Here is an 18,648-nt window from a genome sequence, read left to right on the forward strand (position 1 = left end):
AGAATAAACAAACAGATTTATTAACTATAAAGGTAGATTTAAGTGATTATAAGTCAAAGCATAACAAGTCAGATTTGGTCAAATGAAATAAAAGCAAAACGCAGTCTAAGCTGATCTGAACACTTTCACTGTCCTTACAAATGTAGATGCTTCTCACCATAGGCTGGCTCTTCAGCCAGGCTCTCCCCTTTGATCAGTGGTTCAGTCGCTTGGTGGTGGTGGTGGCTGCATATGTAGGCAGAAGAGAGCGAGCATGGTAAAATGTCTCTCCCTTTTATCATGTCCTTTCCTTTCTCTTGGCTTTGCCCTCTCCACCCCCTGCAGATCAGGGGAGCATTACCTCACTGCAGTCCCAAACTGCCCAAAGGAAGGGGGTGACTCCCTCCAGCGTCTTACAGATTCTTTTGTTGCTGCCTAAGCCAATGTCCATTGTTCCTGGGAGGCTGGGCTGGGTTTGTCCCATCCCTGCCCTGATGAGGTGTGAACTGCCTCTCTGTTCTTGGAGAGTTTTTCCCTGGGCTTGCTTTAAGCCATGAGGATACATTTTCAGTCTCATAACTATATACATGAAATTATAATCTACAATCTTACTATAACATTACTGTAACAATTACTATAACATCACTATAACCACCATGCTCAGTGCATCACGAGCCTTCCGAAGACATCCAACGTGACAAACTTTGCATTGGATACCACACAATCATTTTATAAAGATGAACATGGGGGGTGTAGGGTGTCCCCCTGAGGTACAGAGCATCACACCTCCCCTCTTAGTTTACTGCAAGAGGGTTAGTCACTGACTAGCTTGAAGGCAGTTTGTTGTTATAGTTCTCTTGGCATCCAGCTGTTAAGGCCATGAGTCACCATGCCTCAGTTTCCCCATTCACACACAGCAAACCAGGTTTTTTATGGTTTCTCTGTTGTGATAAGATTAAAACCTGTTTATAGGTATTAATTGAAAAGTAGCATTATCATAAGGTTTAACATCAGAAACAAAATTCTTATCCCAAAACTTAACATGAATACCAAAAATTTTATCTCAGATAGGTATTTACAAGTATCTTTATGATACCACACCCTCTGTTCAGATATTTTAGTTTGAGGTTAATTTGTTCATTACCCATGGTGTCCTTTGACTTTCTCCCATGTAATTCGTCACTGGCTTTTCCTTCTTTCCAGTGTTTCACTCTGTGTGGGCTCTTAATTTAATCATGTTTCTGGAATTTTGGTGTCTCAGGATCTGGCAAGATTGGTGTTCAGGGGGATCCTGCACATTGGCTGGCCCTTTGGGAAGCAGTCTCCCAACCCCAGGACTGTACATATGTAGAAAATCCAGCTCCCCTTTTGGGGTTACCCTGTGTTTCCCCCTCCCAGCACTGAGTCCTTCCCTGCCCCCGAGAGGGCTGTGATCTGTGCTCTCTGGGCTAGGTGTATTTACCCTTTGATCAGATTCACCCTTTCCCAGCAGCTTTCCCGTAACTGCTCTCTGTGTCTCACCAGCCTGGGGGGAAGCCCCCCCGCCCTGGTGACCACCTGGCAATTTCCTGGTCTCAACTGTTAACAGGCATTGGAGCTGCATCTTGATGTAAGGAGACAGAGTTACTTTCCAAAAACATATCAGGAATAGCATCCTGAAAAAATTGAGACCTGGATTGGGGTACCCTCCACCACCCCTTTCTCTGTCCCTGAGAAGTCAGCTGTGTGACTGCTCCCCTCCAGGAGGTCAGTGACACAGTTCCTTCTCAAAGCCTGGGTCACAGGCTGAGTGCCTGCGTGCACAGATGCTGACCCAGCCATCCTCCTAGTGTCCTGGGCATCCTGCCCCAAGTGACTAGTGAAGAGACATTCCTGTACCCCCACTATTCCTTCCCCAGTTTCCTCTTCTGGGCCCCCTCCTAAGACACATTCCTTTGTGCTGCGGAAGAAGGATTCTGTCTTTTGTTCAGCTGCAGAACTCTGCCAGCTAACAACGGGGACAGTTTCCTTAATCACTGACAGCACCTCTCCTGCCCCTGTGCCTGAGGACATGTTGCCTTCTGCTGGAAAGGAGCTAGTCTCAGCCCCTCCCATACTTGGAAGCACCCTGCTTCCCTGTGTTACAGAGTCACAGGACTCCTCAGCCACCTCAGTGGCAGATTCCCTGCCTCTTCTCTGGGCTCTCCTATGGGACACATTGCTCTCTGCTCCCTGGAGCCGGTTTTGTCTCTGGTTCAGCTGCGACCTGCTGGCAGCTAACAACCTGGACGATTCTCTCCCTGGCAGGTATTACACCCCCATCCCTTCCTGATGTGGTGTTGCCTCCAGCTGCAGTGTAGGAGTTGGTCTCAACCACCCTCCCACCTGGAAGCACACTGCTTCCCCCAGCTGCAAAAGAATCAAGAGACTCTCTCCCATTCTCTCAGCTGTTCCTGAGACTTTACCCTTTCCCTTGGGGGTCCCAGCATAAAACTCCCTCCTGCTGCACGCAAATACTTTAACCTGAGCTACATGGAAAAAATCATTACCAAGGAGCAGGTCGACTAGGAGGTGTTCCATTACCCCCACAGTCAAAACACTTTCCAAACCTTCCCAAACCACATGGATTTTAGCTAGTGGTATGAGGAATCTGCTTTCGCCCACTCCCACAATCTCTGCCATTTGGCCAGACAACATACTGGCCTTCGGGACCACACTCTGCTTAACCAGAGAGATCTGAGCCCCTGTATCCCTCAGCCCCAAGTATTCCCTGCCATCAATTTGGACAGCCTTAACATGCTCCATATCTGGTTCTGCAGAGGCTAACCTCACAGAGCCAATATGGTAAGTTTCTGTTGCTTGGGGGGTTTCTGTGTTGAGGACAGCAGAACTAACATGAGCTATTGGTTGCCTGCTTCCTCCTAGCACAGGGCATCTATTCCTCAGGTGATCAGTGGAATTGCACTGATAGCACCTTTTGGGCTCTTCTGCTTTTATAAAAAGAAAAGGAGGTCTCGTGGCACCTTAGAGACGAACAAATTTATTTGAGCATAAGCTTTCGTGGGCTACAGCTCACTTCATCGGATACATGCAGTGGAAAATACAGTGGGGAGATTTATATACACAGAAAACATGAAACAATGGGTGTTACCATACACACTGTAACGAGAGTGATCAGGTAAGGTGAGCTATTACGAGCAGGAGAGTGGGGGGGGGGACCTTTTGTAGTGATAATCAAGGTGGGCCATTTCCAGCAGTTGACAAGAACGTCTGAGGAATGGGGGGGGGGGGTAGGGGGAAAATAAACATGGGGAAATAGTTTTACTTTGTGTAATGATCCATCCACTCCCAGTCTCTATTCAAGCCTAAGTTAATTGTATCCAGTTTCCAAATTAATTCCAATTCAGCAGTCTCTCGTTGGAGTCTGTTTTTGAAGTTTTTTTGTTGAAGAATTGCCACTTTTAGGTCTGTAATCGAGTGTCCAAAGAGATTGAAGTGTTCTCCGACTGGTTTTTGAAAGTTATAATTCTTGACGTCTGATTTGTGTCCATGTTTTTGGGTAAGAGAAGGTTTAGGCTCCCAACCCACTTCTCTCTTCCCAGGGGCAAAATGGGATCCTCCCTTCCCACCAGTTTTAAACCCCTCTTTCTGGGGCCTGCCCTCAATAGATGCCTGATTCTGTTCAAAGGCATCAGCTAAAAAAGCCATCTCATCCAGAGACTTTACATCTGTGTCCCATAGACACTGCTTCACATCAGCCTTACACATGCTTAGGAAATGCTCTTGAGCAACAAGATCCAACATTCCCACAAGACTTGCCACCTCTCTACCCCTCACCCATTTTCCGAACAAATCTTCCATTTTGTTCACATACTCCCCATTACTCATACCAATAGCCCCCTTAAGATTCCTAAATTTAACTCTATATGTTTCAGGGGTAATCTGAAAACTTCGCAAAACAGTATCTTTAATTTTACAATAGTCTAAAGCATCTTCGATGGGCATTCCATTGAAAACATTTCAAGCTTTACCAGTTAATTTTGCAATCAGGGTAGGAACTCTCTTATCATCAGGGATTTCATGTATCACACACAGCCTGTCGAAGGTAGTCAGATATTCAGCAGTATCATCATCTTCACTGTATGCAGGACATAAGTGTTCCCATTTGTGGATTTTTGGAGTCATTGGGGTCGGGGGGTTCTGGTTCTGCTTCTCTAGCAGGTCCAGTTGGTGTTTTCGCTCTCTTTCTTCCCTCTCTTTCTTTTTTTCTTCCATGGCCCTTCAGTGTGCAGACTCCTCTTCTTTGTGCCTCATTTCTGCCTGCCACATTTGAAACTCACGGTCCTTTGCCTTCTCTTCCACTTCTAGTGTGGCCAGCTCTAGTTTTGTAGCTGCCTCACTGGTAGTCATTTTTCTGCTTTTCTCTTCCTACTTCCCTTTCCCAAAATAAGCAAATAGAAAATAAAACTGTGACCTCCTCCTGACTGTTCTTAGCCACTGCACTTAAGACTCACTTAAAATCACAAATAACAGTGCTTAAAGTGTGAATTTCACTTGGAGTAACAAGCCGTACATACACCCTGCTCGCTGTGCCACTGTGACATTCCCCTCTGGTGTTGTCTGGACCAGTGATCTGCTAGGCCACTCCAATCCTTGACTCTGGGAGGTGTACATGGGGGTGTAGGGTGTCCCCCCAAGGTATAGAGCGTCACAAGAGGATCCCTGGGGTTGTCTGCTGGTGCCTCAGCAATGCTAGGCTGACCAGACTCTCCTAGTGCTTTTCAATGGCTCCATGTCCTGTAGTCTCGAGGCTGGGAAATTCAGCTCCCGACCTGCCATAAACAGTCCAGCAGCTGGGAATAGGCAAGAGGGGATGGATCATTGCTGATTACCTGCTCTGTTCATTCCCTCTTGGGCACTGGCATTGGCCACTGCCAGAAGACAGGATACTGGACTAGATGGACCTTTGGTCTGACCCAGTCTGGCCATTCTTATGTCCAACCAATACTGCATCTCATACACCTGCAGGGATCACGTCCCCTGGATTTTACATACATGCACACTCAACACGTGCACACTGGGTGCCACTGTGATTCTTCTGGATAGAAAGTTTGCTTACTAAAGATGAAATGTGACCCATCCCTTCTGAGAACAGAACCCAGGAGTCCTGACACCCCGTCGTCTGCTCTAACCACAGCACCCCAAACACGTTCCCAGAGCAAGGCACAGAACCCAGGAGTTCTAACGCCCAGGCCCCTGCTCCAACCTCTAGACCACATTCCCCTCCCAGAGCTGGGGACAGAACCCTGCAGTCGCAACTCTTCTTGTTCTAACACAGTGGGTTTCAGCACACAGCTGCGGCCCATGTGACATCCTCAGAGCCATACAGGTAGTATTTATATATATATATTGCGTGGATGTGGCCCACATAACACAGAGAGCTGCATGTGCAGCCCTCAATGGTAAGAACCATTGCTCTAACAGCATTGCCACTACAGAAGTTTTTTTTCTCCTGCTGGGAACAGTCCACCTTAATCGATTGGTCTCGTTAGAGTTGGTATGGCAACCTCCATTTTTTCATGGTCTCTGTGTATATATATATATCTTCCTCCTGTATTTTCCACTGTACACATCTAATGAAGTGGGCTTTAGCCCACAAAAGCTTATGCTCACATAAATGTGTTAGCCTCTAAGGTGCCACCAAGTCCTCCTCGTTCTTTCTGCTGATACAGACTAACACGCCTACCACTCTGAAGCATTGCCTCTGCGTCTTTTAATAGTAACACTTTGCATTTATACGGCACTTCAGGTCAAAGGAGCTCAGCGCACCCCCAGAATGGTGTGGCGACTTCCAGCTAGTTCGTAAATGCCACGGGGATTATCTTTCTTCCCTTGTTTCTGCGTCCAGTTCCAAATAAAACCAGGATCCCCGTGAGAAAATTAAAATAAGATACTAAAAAGATTTCCCATTTTTTTGTATTGAATCTTGAAAAAGAAAATTGGGGGGGGGTCTGGTTGAAGATTTTGGGGAAAAAAGCTGGATTGGTTCTTTTATGAGCCAAACCTTTACCCATCCCTGCTCTTGACGGGGGTAAGTGGGTGATTAGGTATACCCCTGTCCTTCTGGGCCCCGAAGCCTGGTGCGGGTTGTCATGGGAGCCCTACACTACACAACAAGAATTTATGCATCCTGTGTTTATTTCTCCTGACTCATTGATTTGTGCCTGCTTGAATCCATTTCATATCTCAAATATTCCCTAGTGGCTGGTTGAGTTAGTATAAAATAAGCTCTTTTCTGTGTAATTGAAAACAGTGGCTAACAAACCATGCTACACACACATTCCACAAACTCCCCTTGCTGTTATGATTCACCCACCATCTCCATGCCAAGTGTTTTGCCAAAATACTTGACGTTGCTGCGGCAACAGGGCTGAAAATCCTGAGGCCGGGGCTTGGCGTGGTGGAAGCTTTCTGGCATTGTTTCACTGGTTGGATCTCATTTCAAACCGTGAATCACTTCACACAGAGGAAGTGACTCCCCCGTATGTGGCATTTACCGAGCCAGGCACCAGGGTGATGGCAAACAAAGCGCACTTGCTTCCTGCCAGCATCTTGTAAAGAGTGGAAGTTGCTTGGAAGATAATGGAGAAAGTAGTTCTCTCTCTTTTAACCAAGGTAACATTTCTTACTGGGTTCAGAGGCGAACACATTTTTGCAGATATTAACAAGGATATTGCAGCTCTCTCTGATGATGCACAGGACAAAGTTCTCTTTCAGAAAGACAGATGTTCACTGTGCCCTTATCTCAATTTAAAATATACTTGAGATTACACAGGAAGTCGGTGACAAAGCTAGAAATAGAACCCAGGAGTCCTGGTTCGCTGTTCCCCTATTTTTACCACAACCTTTTGGGTGTGTTTCTAGCCTCTGCATATTATTATTTATTATCTGAGTCATGGTAGTGTTTGGCACCCTGGCTCCATTGTGCAAGATGCTGTACAAACACATAAGCGAAAGGTGGTCCTTGCCCAGAAAAGATTGGAATCTAAGATAAGATGAGACCCAACATGTGGATGCAACAAACAATTGTGAGGAGAGCACAAGGTAAGGATGAGCGGATTGAGCTACATGATAAGCAGCAATGATGGCAGACCAGCTGACTACCAGCTGGGACAATAGGGTCTGCAGGATTCTGAGCACTTTTGCAAATCTTGCCACTTCATTGCGGTGCCTAAATGAGAGCAGAGCTCACTGGAAAATCTGGTCCCAATTGTGAAGGCATTTGAAAGTCAAGCTTGAAGCACTATTCACTATATTCACTAACCAGGGGTGAAGGGTTTTTACTTGTGTGGTCTAGGGTGCTGCAAAATAAAACACTGTGTACCTTCCTGGCAAGATCAGTTTTCTCCAACCAACCAGCTGCTTGCAACACTCAGGATGGTCTTGTGGCTGAACTACAGGATGAGAAATCAGGAGATCCAGGTTCAATTCCCAGCTCTACCACCAAGATGCAAGACAGCTGAGGATTCAGCCCTGCAAACTAACTGGATTTATTTTGTCTGAGCATGTGCTAAGGAATCCCACAGAGCCAGCAGGACAGATCTGAAACTTATTTGAATAAAATACAGGTCTTTGAAATAATTTATTTTACACTGGATTTGAATTACTGGTCTTGTTTTACAACATTTGTCAATACAGGAAAGTTGTGAGAGAGGCCAGGAGCTTGGGGGAAAATTTGCCAGCCCCGCAGGTGAGCTACTCTGGCTGAGATGGGTGTACTGTATGTGCATCTGTAATATGGGCTACTAGCTGAGACATGTCTGTGTTTGTGCATAAAATATAAAATATAGTCAACTCACTGAGGTATGTACCGTACCAGTGTCATCTGGGCTACAAAATGAAGTGTGTGTGTCTGTATATAATAGGCGCTACAAGATTAAGAGAGTGTGTGTAATACAAACTGAGGTTTGCATGTGTATGTTGGGTGGGCTACTGGCTGATGGGTGTGGCTACTGGTTGAGTTTTGGGTGTGTGCATGTGTTGCCAGGATAGTCATCAGAGGCAGCTGTTACTGTCTAATAAACCACTCTCTGTAGTTTGCTGAACAACGGTAACCTAGTTACTGATTGCATTTGGCTGAAAAGCAAAGGGGGGAAAAAAAAAAACCTCTCTTATGAATAAGCCCCTGATTCATTCCTGCCAAACAATAAACCGCAAAGGGCTGCAGAGATGAAATCATGGCTCCATGCAGACAGCCAAGCTCTGAAGCAGGAGGGGAACTGGGTTTGCTCCAGAAGAGTGGGTGGGGTTTTCTCAGCCCGGCAGAACAGGGTTCCCTCTCTGATCCCCATCAGTGTTGCTAGCCTGCAGGAAATGTGGCCAGATGGACTCTGAAGTGGTGGGCCAAATCCATCCCTAGGGTAAACTAGTGCAGTGGAGTTGCGTCAGTGATTAATCTGGCCCAGAGAACAGCCTTTGGGTGTGGTTGAAATAATTCTACAGCCTCTGCCTTCTCTTCCTCTTAAAGGGCAGAAAGAAAAGGAGTACTTGTGGCACCTTAGAGACTAACCAATTTATTTGAGCGTGAGCTACAGCTCACTTCATCAGATGCATACTGTGGAAACTGCAGAAGACATTATATACACAGAGACCATGAAACAATACCTCCTCCCACCCCACTCTCCTGCTGGTAATAGCTTATCTAAAGTGATCACTCTCCTTACAATGAGTATGATAATCAAGTAGGGCCATTTGCAGCACAAATCCAGGTTTTCTCACCCTCCCCCCCCCCCACACACACACAAACTCACTCTCCTGCTTGATTATCATACACATTGTAAAGAGAGTGGTCACTTTGGATGGGCTATCACCAGCAGGGGAGTGAGTTTGTGGGGGGGAGGGCAGAGGGTGAGAAAACCTGGATTTGTGCTGGAAATGGCCCAACTTGATTATCATACTCATTGTAAGGAGAGTGATCACTTTAGATAAGCTATTACCAGCAGGAGAGTGGGGTGGGAGGAGGTATTGTTTCATGGTCTCTGTGTATATAATGTCTTCTGCAGTTTCCACAGCATGCATCCGATGAAGTGAGCTGTAGCTCACGAAAGCTTATGCTCAAATAAATTGGTTAGTCTCTAAGGTGCCACAAGTACTCCTTTTCTTTTTGCGAATACAGACTAACACGGCTGTTACTCTGAAACCTGTTAAAGGGCAGAGTCAGTCTGGGGCCAAGCAGGGAAGTCCAAAGGTAGATCCTGAGAAGATACCTCTGATGGACCAAGGCCAAGATGGGCCTCCCTAGCTCTGGGAGTTGAATTCCAGCCCTGGGTAGGGTAAGTACACTGAAAACAAATGATCCAGCAGGCATGTTCCACTCAAGTAGCTTCATGTTCAACCTTTGGAGCAAACTCCCTTTCCACTACCTCCCCAAGAGAATCCAGTCTGTCCATACCCCCACTCTCCCTCACCCAGTTTATTTTAGCCTAGTGCCGCACTGGCAGATTAAACAAGGTGTACACTGAAAATTCCAAGCACATTCCTAGATGCAACAGGCAACACCCTCTACCAACATGCCAGAGGATTTGCTAGGGAATCATACCCTCTATTTTGGTATCCCACCTCTGCAAATGGCCAATCCCTGATGCGCCTGAAGAAGGCTACCCTCCTCCCACATACTCCTCAGGGTCTTTGCGATTAATTGTACTGTTTTATCTCTGACAGGGAAAATTTCTTTCCTACCTCCTGCAGACAGAGATCAGTTTGTAGTTCTCTGCAGCATATGATTATATTTAATAATTTAGGGCCTGACCCTGCTGCCGTGGAAGCCAATGGGAGTTTTGCAACTGACTTCCAAGGGAGATTTATCAGGCCCTTGTCCTGAGTAGCATTAGCTGCAAATGCAGTTAACATAACAAATTTCATTAGTAGTCCATGTATCCAACGCAGTATTAAAGCTACAAATGTAATGAGCATCCATGTTCACTAAGTGCATTGCTTCCAATTTCACTTCCCTGTCCTGAGGGAGGAGCATGGCCTAGCCCTAGTGATTAAGGCACAGGAGAGTCAGAAGATCTGGCATCTATTTCTGGCTCTGCAGCTCCTTGTGATAGGGTAATTATCTTTTTATGTGGCAATCAGTAAAACTATCATTCTCCTTGCTTTGGCTTCACTTAAATGTCTTTCAGGGAGAGCAGCATATCAGGGAAAGGCGGTTTAGAGACAATGAGTACACAGTCGGGAGGCCACAACATTTACAGGCTGCAGAGGAAACTGATAATATACAGAGTAATGGCCAGCTAGGAAGGCACTGAAATAAATTCACTGAAAGGGTCGCTGGAATTGATTACTTTTTTCTTGTTCACAGATATGTAAACACAGAACTGCAAGTAAATGCCAATAGCAGGGTTTTTAATTATTCATCATTGCTGCAATACTGTCTATGTCTGCAGTGTTCAGTCATATTTTTAAGCAATGGACAGAGTATATTCTTGCCATCAGCAGAGGTAATGTTAACAGGCCTCCTGCCAGAATCTGGGGATGCAGAATATCCAGTCAACCTGTCTCCGTTTACTGGAATGCTGCAGTCTTTTCAGAAACCAAGACAGGGATGCTACTCTGAAACCTGTCATTTTGCCCTGGGACTCCCTCTTGTGTTAAAAAGGCTTAATAACCAGAGATACTACCAGCTCCTCTGTATTTCTATAGGTTTCAGAGTAACAGCCGTGTTAGTCTGTATTCGCAAAAAGAAAAGGAGGACTTGTGGCACCTTAGAGACTAACCAATTTATTAGAGCATAAGCTTTCGTGAGCTACATACAGCTCACTTCATCAGATGCATATTGTGGAAACTGCAGCAGACTTTATATATACACAGAGAATATGAAACAATACCTCCTCCCACCCCACTGTCCTGCTGGTAATAGCTTATCTAAAGTGATCATCAGGTGGGCCATTTCCAGCACAAATCCAGGTTTTCTCACCCTCCACCCCCCCACACAAATTCACTCTCCTGCTGGTGATAGCCCATCCAAAGTGACAACTCTTTACACAATGTGCATGACAATCAAGTTGGGCTATTTCCTGCACAAATCCAGGTTTTCTCACAATCCCCCCACCCCCATACACACACAAACTCACTCTCCTGCTGGTAATAGCTCATCCAAACTGACCACTCTTCAAGTTTAAATCCAAGTTAAACCAGAACATCTGGGGGGGGGGGTAGGAAAAAACAAGAGGAAACAGGCTACCTTGCATAATGACTTAGCCACTCCCAGTCTCTATTTAAGCCTAAATTAATAGTATCCAATTTGCAAATGAATTCCAATTCAGCAGTTTCTCGCTGGAGTCTGGATTTGAAGTTTTTTTGTTTTAAGATAGCGACCTTCATGTCTGTGATTGCGTGACCAGAGAGATTGAAGTGTTCTCCGACTGGTTTATGAATGTTATAATTCTTGACATCTGATTTGTGTCCATTTATTCTTTTACGTAGAGACTGTCCAGTTTGACCAATGTACATGGCAGAGGGGCATTGCTGGCACATTCTCCTCCGGAAGCACTTGATAAAGTTAAACTGCTGTAAAATAAGACACAGGGAGCATTTTGCCTATTACTGAGTTGCTTCGAGAGTAGGATATGCCAGCTGTCCAACAGCACAATGCTATATCACATTAATATACCAAAAAAAAAGCTGTACGTTGTGGTGCATCACTTTGAGCTTTTAAACAGCTGCCGAGTTCCACCCTAGAGGTGGCTGCACTTCAGAGCCGTCAATTTGCCTGATGTGGAAATCTTAAATGGGACTTGATGTCAGTCAAATTCAGAGACTCATATGCTATATTTAGCCCAAGTTTCTTCCTTTTTTTTTGCACTGATTTTAAGGCAGTTTTAAAAATCCCTGACTCTTGTGAAAGAGGATATTTATAGTATACATTTCAAGGGGGTTTCTTACCTTTCAGAATCCATCCTGCAAAGCCATGGGGAGGCCATTTCACAGCAGTTACGGGATGTTAAAATCATCCTGCCAAGCAGTTTTCTGTGACGTGGCACTGGGTAAAAAGTGAGGGCAGTCCTGTACAATTTTAAAACCTCCATCCTTCTATTTGCTTTTTATCGTGTCGATTTAAATTGGTCAGAGTAATTACCAGAGCCCACTTTCCCCCAGACATTTATAAAGCTGAAATCTTCTGCTGGGAAATATTGGCTGCATGACCAAAACGTGGCTTTCAAATCAATCCTCTCCCCTCAAAGGAATTCAATAAAAATGCATATCCTACCGATAAAGAAAGCTTTGGCAGTGGGTACTTACTAGGGTCTCATATTTTTCACTGCCCACCCTATGGCCACTTTTATGTGCTATTAGGTGGACAGAGGTTTCCTGTATACAGTATATAGGACTTCATAGTGTTGCGGACACTTGGGCATGGCCACTAGGTAACTCGAGGGGATGGAAGACCACGAGTGTCAATGAAGCCCCCTCGCACTAGGCCCAAGTGTCCTTGGCCCCCCCGCCTGGAGGCACACACAGCAGTTATGCTGAGAATCTGCAACAATATGCTGCGGAGTCAGATTGCCTGAAACTAAGCAAGGCCACAAAGGGCAATATGGAAGAACAATGCTGAATAAAGCAGCTTTATGTATAGTTTAATAAATGATACAGAGAACCAGGGAACTAGCTGGGAACTGGATTGGCTGGCTATATGGATACTTGGGGCAGCTTGCTATTGGATAAGAATGCTGGGAAAAAGGATGTATAAAAGCCTGTGTAGCTTCCCGATCTGGGTACAGGATTTGAGATTCAAATCTCCCCGTACCTATTTGAAGCTTCAAATAAACTTTTCTGCTTCTCCACCCCGTTGTGATTATTGGGTGTAACACACCGGGTAACGAACCAACTTCAGCTGTTGTTTAGCCTTTTGGCACTGGATGCCGGCAACAATAGGCTATATGGTCCCCCTACTCATTGACATATTTCCCAAAGAGAAAATGGAACACCCACAGCTATTCACCTGAGGATACCCCCCCCCATGCTGTTGCTTGCTGGAACCCCACCTCACAGCGAGGTTGTTGCCCGGTCACTGGAACTCTGCTCCTCCCCCCAGCCCTGCTTCCCCCTACGGGGGGCTGGCGCCTCCACACCACACTTTTTTTTTTTTTTTTTTTGAACAAAAGGGGGCATTTGTCCCTTTTGCTCTTGCCAACTGATCAAGGAACAGGGCTTAAAAAAAGAACTGTCCAGGCCAAAATGGGATGTATGGTCACCTTAACAATGAGAGCTATATGGCATAGAGGTGTATGGGGCTATGTGGCTGCTGGGGACTATAGGGGACAATAGACAGGCCAAGAGACTATATAAGAACTATATGGACCCGAGAAGGGTTGTGTAGGGTTCTATAGGGCCTATATGGGACCTGGAGAACTATACAGGCTTGATGGGCCTGGGGGGACTATATGGGAGTTGAGGATAATTATATGGGGCTATATAGACTCTGGGATAGGCTATAAGGGATTTGCGGGGGCTCCATGCTCCTTGAGCAGAGATATAGATGGGACTTGAAGACCCCATGGGAGTGGGGAGAGTTCTATGGGTGCTAGGGAGCTGGATTAAAGATTGGACCTGAGGAGGGAGGGCTCTGTGGGCGTTAGGGAGCTATATGGGACTTGTGGATGGAGGGCTCTATGGGCACTATATGGGACTTGGGGAGGAATGGCTCTGTGAGTGCTATATGTGACCCGGGGAGGAAGGGCTCTGTGCGCGCTAGGGCGCTATATGGACCTGGGGAGAGAGGGCTCTATGGACGCTGTATGGGACTCGGGGAGGAAGGGCTCTGTGGGCGCTAGGGCGCTATATGGACCTGGGGAGAGAGGGCTCTATGGGTGCTGTATGGGATTCGGGGAGGAAGGGCTCTATGGGCGCTAAGGCGCTATATGGATCTGGGGAAGGAGGGCTCTGTGGGCGCTAGGAGCTATATGGACCAGGGGGGGAGGGAGGGCTCTGTGGGCGCTTTATGGACCGGGGGGGAGGGAGGGCTCTGTGGACGCTATATGGACCTGGGGAGGGAGGGAGGGCTCTGTGGGCGCTATATGGACCTGGGGAGGGAGGGCTCTGTGGGCGCTAGGAGCTATTTGGACCTGGGGAGGGAGGGAGGGCTCTATGGGCGCTATATGGACCCAGGGAGGGAGGGCTCTGTGGGCACTAGGAGCTATATGGACCCGGGGAGGGAGGGCTCTGTGGCCGCTATATAGACCCGGGGAGGGAGGGAGGGAGGGCTCTATGGGCGCTATATGGACCCGGGGAGGGAGGGCTCTGTGGCCGCTAGGAGCTATATGGACCCGGGGAGGGAGGGAGGGCTCTGTGGGCGCTATATGGACCCGGGGGGAGGGCTCTGTGGCCGCTAGGAGCTATATGGACCCGGGGAGGGAGGGAGGGAGGGCTCTATGGGCACTATATGGACCCGGGGAGGGAGGGCTCTGTGGCCGCTAGGAGCTATATGGACCCGGGGAGGGAGGGAGGGCACTGTGGGCGCTATATGGACCCGGGGGGGAGGACTCTGTGGCCGCTAGGAGCTATATGGACCCGGGAGGGAGGGAGGGAGGGCTCTATGGGCGCTATATGGACCCGGGGAGGGAGGGCTCTGTGGGCGCTAGGAGCTATATGGACCCGGGGAGGGAGGGAGGGAGGGCTCTGTGGGCGCTATATGGACCCGGGGGGGGAGGGCTCTGTGGGCACTAGGAGCTATATGGACCCGGAGAGGGAGGGAGGGAGGGCTCTGTGGGCGCTATATGGACCCGGGGAGGGGAGGGCTCTGTGGGCACTAGGAGCTATATGGACCCGGGGAGGGAGGGAGGGAGGGCTCTGTGGGCGCTATATGGACCCGGGGAGGGAGGGCTCTATGGGCGCTATATGGACCCGGGGAGGGAGGGCTCTGTGGCCGCTAGGAGCTATATGGACCCGGGGAGGGAGGGAGGCAGGGCTCTGTGGGCGCTATATGGACCCGGGGGGAGGGCTCTGTGGCCGCTAGGAGCTATATGGACCCGGGGAGGGAGGGAGGGCTCTATGGGCGCTATATGGACCCAGGCAGGGAGGGAGGGAGGGCTCTATGGGCGCTATATGGACCCGGGGGGGGAGGGCTCTGTGGGCACTAGGAGCTATATGGACCCGGGGAGGGAGGGAGGGCTCTGTGGGCGCTATATGGACCCGGGGAGGGAGGGCTCTGTGGCCGCTAGGAGCTATATGGACCCGGGGAGGGAGGGAGGGCTCTATGGGCGCTATATGGACCCAGGGAGGGAGGGAGGGAGGGCTCTATGGGCGCTATATGGACCCGGGGGGGGGGAGGGCTCTGTGGGCACTAGGAGCTATATGGACCCGGGGAGGGAGGGAGGGCTCTGTGGGCGCTATATGGACCCGGGGAGGGAGGGCTCTATGGGCGCTATATGGACCCGGGGGGGGAGGGCTCTGTGGCCGCTATATGGACCCGGGGAGGGAGGGAGGGAGGGCTCTATGGGAGCTATATGGACCCGGGGAGGGAGGGCTCTGTGGCCGCTAGGAGCTATATGGACCCGGGGAGGGCTCTGTGGTCGCTAGGAGCTATATGGACCCGGGGAGGGAGGGGGGAGGGCTCTATGGGCGCTATATGGACCCGGGGGGGGAGGGCTCTGTGGCCGCTATATGGACCCGGGGAGGGAGGGAGGGAGGGCTCTGTGGGCGCTATATGGACCCGGGGGGGGAGGGCTCTGTGGGCACTAGGAGCTATATGGACCCGGGGAGGGAGGGAGGGCTCTGTGGGCGCTATATGGACCCGGGGAGGGAGGGGGGAGGGCTCTGTGGGCGCTATATGGACCCGGGGGGGGAGGGCTCTGTGGCCGCTAGGAGCTATATGGACCCGGGGAGGGAGGGAGGGCTCTGTGGGTGCTATATGGACCCAGAGAGGGAGGGCTCTGTGGCCGCTAGGAGCTATATGGACCCGGGGAGGGAGGGAGGGCTCTGTGGGCGCTATATGGACCCGGGGGGGAGGGCTCTGTGGCCGCTAGGAGCTATATGGACCCGGGGAGGGAGGGAGGGAGGGCTCTATGGGCGCTATATGGACCCGGGGAGGGAGGGCTCTGTGGCCGCTAGGAGCTATATGGACCCGGGGAGGGAGGGAGGGCTCTGTGGGCGCTATATGGACCCGGGGGGGAGGGCTCTGTGGCCGCTAGGAGCTATATGGACCTGGGAGGGAGGGAGGGAGGGCTCTATGGGCGCTATATGGACCCGGGGAGGGAGGGCTCTGTGGGCGCTAGGGCGCTATATGGACCTGGGGAGAGAGGGCTCTATGGGTGCTGTATGGGATTCGGGGAGGAAGGGCTCTATGGGCGCTAAGGCGCTATATGGATCTGGGGAAGGAGGGCTCTGTGGGCGCTAGGAGCTATATGGACCAGGGGGGGAGGGAGGGCTCTGTGGGCGCTTTATGGACCGGGGGGAGGGAGGGCTCTGTGGACGCTATATGGACCTGGGGAGGGAGGGAGGGCTCTGTGGGCGCTATATGGACCTGGGGAGGGAGGGCTCTGTGGGCGCTAGGAGCTATTTGGACCTGGGGAGGGAGGGAGGGCTCTATGGGCGCTATATGGACCCGGGGAGGGAGGGCTCTGTGGGCACTAGGAGCTATATGGACCCGGGGAGGGAGGGCTCTGTGGCCGCTATATGGACCCGGGGAGGGAGGGAGGGCTCTATGGGCGCTATATGGACCCGGGGAGGGAGGGCTCTGTGGCCGCTAGGAGCTATATGGACCCGGGGAGGGAGGGAGGGCTCTGTGGGCGCTATATGGACCCGGGGAGGGAGGGCTCTATGGGCGCTATATGGACCCGGGGAGGGAGGGCTCTGTGGCCGCTAGGAGCTATATGGACCCGGGGAGGGAGGGAGGCAGGGCTCTGTGGGCGCTATATGGACCCGGGGGGAGGGCTCTGTGGCCGCTAGGAGCTATATGGACCCGGGGAGGGAGGGAGGGCTCTATGGGCGCTATATGGACCCAGGCAGGGAGGGAGGGAGGGCTCTATGGGCGCTATATGGACCCAGGGGGGGGAGGGCTCTGTGGGCACTAGGAGCTATATGGACCCGGGGAGGGAGGGAGGGCTCTGTGGGCGCTATATGGACCCGGGGAGGGAGGGGGGAGGGCTCTATGGGCGCTATATGGACCCGGGGGGGAGGGCTCTGTGGCCGCTATATGGACCCGGGGAGGGAGGGAGGGAGGGCTCTATGGGCGCTATATGGACCTGGGGAGGGAGGGCTCTGTGGCCGCTAGGAGCTATATGGACCCGGGGAGGGAGGGAGGGCTCTGTGGGCGCTATATGGACCCGGAGAGGGAGGGCTCTGTGGCCGCTAGGAGCTATATGGACCCGGGGAGGGAGGGAGGGCTCTGTGGGCGCTATATGGACCCGGGGGGAGGGCTCTGTGGCCGCTAGGAGCTATATGGACCCGGGGAGGGAGGGAGGGAGGGCTCTATGGGCGCTATATGGACCCGGGGAGGGAGGGCTCTGTGGCCGCTAGGAGCTATATGGACCCGGGGAGGGAGGGAGGGCTCTGTGGGCGCTATATGGACCCGGGGGGGGAGGGCTCTGTGGCCGCTAGGAGCTATATGGACCAGGGAGGGAGGGAGGGCTCTATGGGCGCTATATGGACCCGGGGAGGGAGGGCTCTGTGGGCGCTAGGAGCTATATGGACCCGGGGAGGGAGGGAGGGAGGGCTCTGTGGGCGCTATATGGACCCGGGGGGGGAGGGCTCTGTGGGCACTAGGAGCTATATGGACCCGGGGAGGGAGGGAGGGAGGGCTCTGTGGGCGCTATATGGACCCGGGGGGGGGAGGGCTCTGTGGGCACTAGGAGCTATATGGACCCGGGGAGGGAGGGCTCTGTGGGCGCTATATGGACCCGGGGAGGGAGGGCTCTATGGGCGCTATATGGACCCGGGGAGGGAGGGCTCTGTGGCCGCTAGGAGCTATATGGACCCGGGGAGGGAGGGAGGGCACTATGGGCGCTATATGGACCCGGGGAGGGAGGGCTCTGTGGCCGCTAGGAGCTATATGGACCCGGGGAGGGAGGGAGGGCTCTATGGGCGCTATATGGACCCAGGGAGGGAGGGAGGGAGGGCTCTATGGGCGCTATATGGACCCGGGGGGGGGAGGGCTCTGTGGGCACTAGGAGCTATATGGACCCGGGGAGGGAGGGAGGGCTCTGTGGGCGCTATATGGACCCGGGGAGGGAGGGCTCTATGGGCGCTATATGGACCCGGGGAGGGAGGGCTCTGTGGCCGCTATATGGACCCGGGGAGGGAGGGAGGGCTCTATGGGAGCTATATGGACCCGGGGAGGGAGGGCTCTGTGGCCGCTAGGAGCTATATGGACTTGGGGAGGGAGGGAGGGCTCTGTGGGCGCTATATGGACCCGGAGAGGGAGGGCTCTGTGGCCGCTAGGAGCTATATGGACCCGGGGAGGGCTCTGTGGTCGCTAGGAGCTATATGGACCCGGGGAGGGAGGGGGGAGGGCTCTATGGGCGCTATATGGACCCGGGGGGGAGGGCTCTGTGGCCGCTATATGGACCCGGGGAGGGAGGGAGGGAGGGCTCTGTGGGCGCTATATGGACCCGGGGGGGGAGGGCTCTGTGGCCGCTAGGAGCTATATGGACCCGGGGAGGGAGGGAGGGCTCTGTGGGCGCTATATGGACC

At 51.3% G+C, this 18,648-nt stretch overlaps 1 long non-coding RNA gene across 2 annotated transcripts in view; it reads right to left on the reverse strand.

Moving 5' to 3' along the window:
• Positions 1–18,648, reverse strand: part of LOC140902869 (uncharacterized) — a 20,463-nt gene continuing 1,815 nt past the window's right edge. Inside the window, exons 2-3 of one of the 2 annotated variants that reach the window (XR_012156133.1) lie at positions 11,905–12,001; positions 1–225 (exon numbers count right to left, since the gene is read on the reverse strand). This is a non-coding gene — a long non-coding RNA (uncharacterized lncRNA). Of the gene's footprint in view, positions 226–2,796; positions 4,395–11,904; positions 12,002–18,648 lie in introns of those variants that run through there. The other variant, XR_012156134.1, reaches the window with a different exon arrangement.

The sequence above is a fragment of the Lepidochelys kempii genome, chromosome 24, assembly GCF_965140265.1.
Source record: "Lepidochelys kempii isolate rLepKem1 chromosome 24, rLepKem1.hap2, whole genome shotgun sequence".
Classification (NCBI taxonomy): Eukaryota; Metazoa; Chordata; order Testudines; family Cheloniidae; genus Lepidochelys; species Lepidochelys kempii.